The sequence below is a fragment of the Dasypus novemcinctus genome, chromosome 28, assembly GCF_030445035.2.
Source record: "Dasypus novemcinctus isolate mDasNov1 chromosome 28, mDasNov1.1.hap2, whole genome shotgun sequence".
Taxonomy (NCBI): Eukaryota; Metazoa; Chordata; class Mammalia; order Cingulata; family Dasypodidae; genus Dasypus; species Dasypus novemcinctus.
The window spans coordinates 11,335,642-11,338,614 of record NC_080700.1 but is presented as its reverse complement, the minus strand read 5'-3'; the positions used below and the strand labels follow the sequence as shown (position 1 = coordinate 11,338,614).

Sequence of the window (2,973 nt, the reverse complement as noted above, 5' to 3'; positions counted from 1 at the left end):
ATAAGCATAGTCATCTGTATCAAGGGCTCATAAGAGGACCACCCTTCTTTATTGGTCTTTGCCATTGAACTTTGGGGATTGTTGCTGTTCTTTTGGGGATTGTGATAAACCCTCCCCAGGCTAGGAACTAAGCACTACCTCAGGTGTCATTTTTAAATGTAACTACTATGAAAATATCCAAACATTTTTCTGTACCCTGTATACATGTCCTGGAGAGCTCCCAACTATGTTCTCCCCATCAATAACACCTCACACCAGTGTTCCTCCCCTGCTATAGCTTAACCTCTCTATGGTCCAAAATACCTTCAAAAATGAAGCCTAATATATTGGCAAGTTCCATTAATAGTAAAATGGAATGGGTTTAAAGGTTCGATATAGAATACATACTAATTTAGAAAAATTGAATAAAGAAAAAATAAATTGGGTATCAACAAATGAAAAATGAAAAAGCTTTTTCTTTTTTTTTTTTAGATTTTGGATTTCATTACTGCAATAGGTTTTGCCCTGTATGTACAGTAAGGAAATTTCATTCATTTCTTCCTCAGTGTCTACATCCTTTCCTTTCTTTTTTTCTAATTATTAAGTTTGTCTTCACAAAAGTTTTAGATCACAGTAATTCACATGTACAATATAGGTTACTCCCACATATCCAGCATCAAACACTGTCCCTTCCCCAGCAATGATCTTTTTACATGTTCATATTATATTTGCTGCAGCTGATGTACAGATAGTGAAACATAACTTTCAAACAAGGTTCCATTTGGGTTTACATTATGGTTTATATTTTAGACTATACAATTTAATAAATTTTTAGTTATCTTATGTTTTACATTATGGTTTACATTTTAGCCTATAGACTTTTATACATTTTGGGTGTAATGTAATATGTCCTATATCCACCATTGCATGATCTTGTGGAACACTTTCATGGCCTCACAGTTACACTGATTCATCTATTCAGTATCTCTCTCCCCCTCCTCAGGGCCCACAGTGACAAAGAGTCTTCATTAATTGAAGGGCCATATTCACAGATACTTGCAACAATGCTGAGGGCTTGACATCCTCGACTGCCCTCAGCCGCTGGGAACCACCAATTCTCTTTTTTTTTTTTTTTTTTTTTAAAGCAGTTTTATTGAAATATAGTTACATACCATATAATCTATCCAAAGTGTACTTTAGTATAACTATACAGATTTGTGCATTCCTCACCTCTTTTTTTACTCTTTTTTTTCTCCATTTTTTTAATTGATTTTGTAATAATATTACATTAAAAATATATATGTGAGGTCCCATTCAACCCCACCCCCCCACCCCACCTCTCCCCTCCCCCCCCAGCAACACTCGTTCCCATCATCATGACACATCCATTGGATTTGGTAAGTACATCTTTGGTCACCTCTGCACCTCATAGTCAATGGTCCACATCATGGCCCATACTCTCCTCCATTCCATCCAGTGGGCCCTGTGAGGATTTACAATGTCTGGTGATTGCCTCTGAAGCACCGTCCAGGGCAGCTCCATGACCCAAAGACGCCTCCACCTCTCATCTCTTCCTGCCTTTCCCCATACCCATCAGCCACCATGTCCACTTTTCCCAATCCAATGCCACCTCTTCTATGTGGACATTGGATTGGTTGTGTCCATTGCACCTCTATGTCAAGAGGAGGCTCAGATTCCACATGGATGTTGGATGCAATCCTCCCACTTTCAGTTGTAATCACTCTAGGCTCCATGGTGTGGTGGTTGTCCTTCTTCAACTCCATCTTAGCTGAGTGTGATAAGTCCAATAAATCATATTGTAGGTGCTGGAGTCTGTTGAGGCTCAGGACCTGGCTATCACATTGTCAGTCCAGAGATTCAAATCCGCTAAATATATCTTAAACCCCAACATTAACTGCACCTCCATCACCTTAGCATGAAAGTCTTATGAAGGAAGATCCCATCTGAGTCCAGATTCATCACACATAAACACCAGTTCCAAAAAGGGGCCATCTGACCTGGTAGTTAACCCCATCGGCCATGACCATAACTCCCATGGGTCTCTTTAGCCCTCGAAGGAACCGATATCTGGGGGTTGTATCTGCTTTATCTGTCTCTCTGACTCTGCTCAGTTGTGCATGAGGGCAATCCTTCTGCCAGCCTCCAGACTCTTTTTTAGAAACTCGTAGCCATATAAACTCATTTCTCTTTTCCATTTCCCCCTTACTTTAGGTCAAACAGCATTTTAAAGTCATGTTATTTTATGTAGACAGGGATATTCTGCTTGAGAGATACAATTCCCTCTGTTTGAGAACATCAGTCCTCCACAGGATGTTGGTATACCTTTATACTAATTGTATGGACCTCCATCGAATGATATAATCCACTATGACAAAATGAGTACTCACACACTCCCTAGAAGCCTGTCCTGTGTCAGATGTCCCCACTTAAACAGCTTAAACAGATAAGCATCCTTATTATATTTTCTAAAGAGTTTTCTCAATATTATAGTTTCAACCACATACAAAAAATATGGAACATTTCATGAATTTGTGTGTCATCCTTATGCAGGGGCCATGCTAATCTTCTCTGTATCATTCCAAATTTAGTATATGTGCTGCCAAAGCAAGCACAATAATAATAATAATATTGTAGGAAAGCAGTGTTTCCTAATTCATTTGAATGATCACACAAAAAATAAATCTATTAGAACAATGCTGAAACTGTTTCCCACTGCTGGGATGTGATGGTAGGCAATCGGCAGTGGAATAATGACAGAGTTGAGGGGGAACAGGAAAGAAGACAAAGGAGGTGATGGCCACGACAGCAAATATTCCCCAAATGTGTACTTTAATTAACTCTACAACCACTTCGTGTGCAGCAGCAAGGTAGCCACTGAGCTTAGAGAAGCAAGCAAATCAAACTTGTCTCTGTCTTCAGACAGTGTATATTCTATTGAAGACAAGAGAGAGGCAGTCGCAAGTCTATGTACAA

At 39.3% G+C, this 2,973-nt stretch overlaps 1 non-coding gene across 1 annotated transcript; it reads right to left on the bottom strand.

Moving 5' to 3' along the window:
- Window positions 1–2,505: 2,505 nt before the first annotated feature.
- On the bottom strand, window positions 2,506–2,612 carry LOC111761114 (U6 spliceosomal RNA). Its single transcript, XR_002794566.2, has one exon. It is a non-coding gene; the product is annotated as a U6 spliceosomal RNA (small nuclear RNA).
- Window positions 2,613–2,973: the final 361 nt, after the last annotated feature.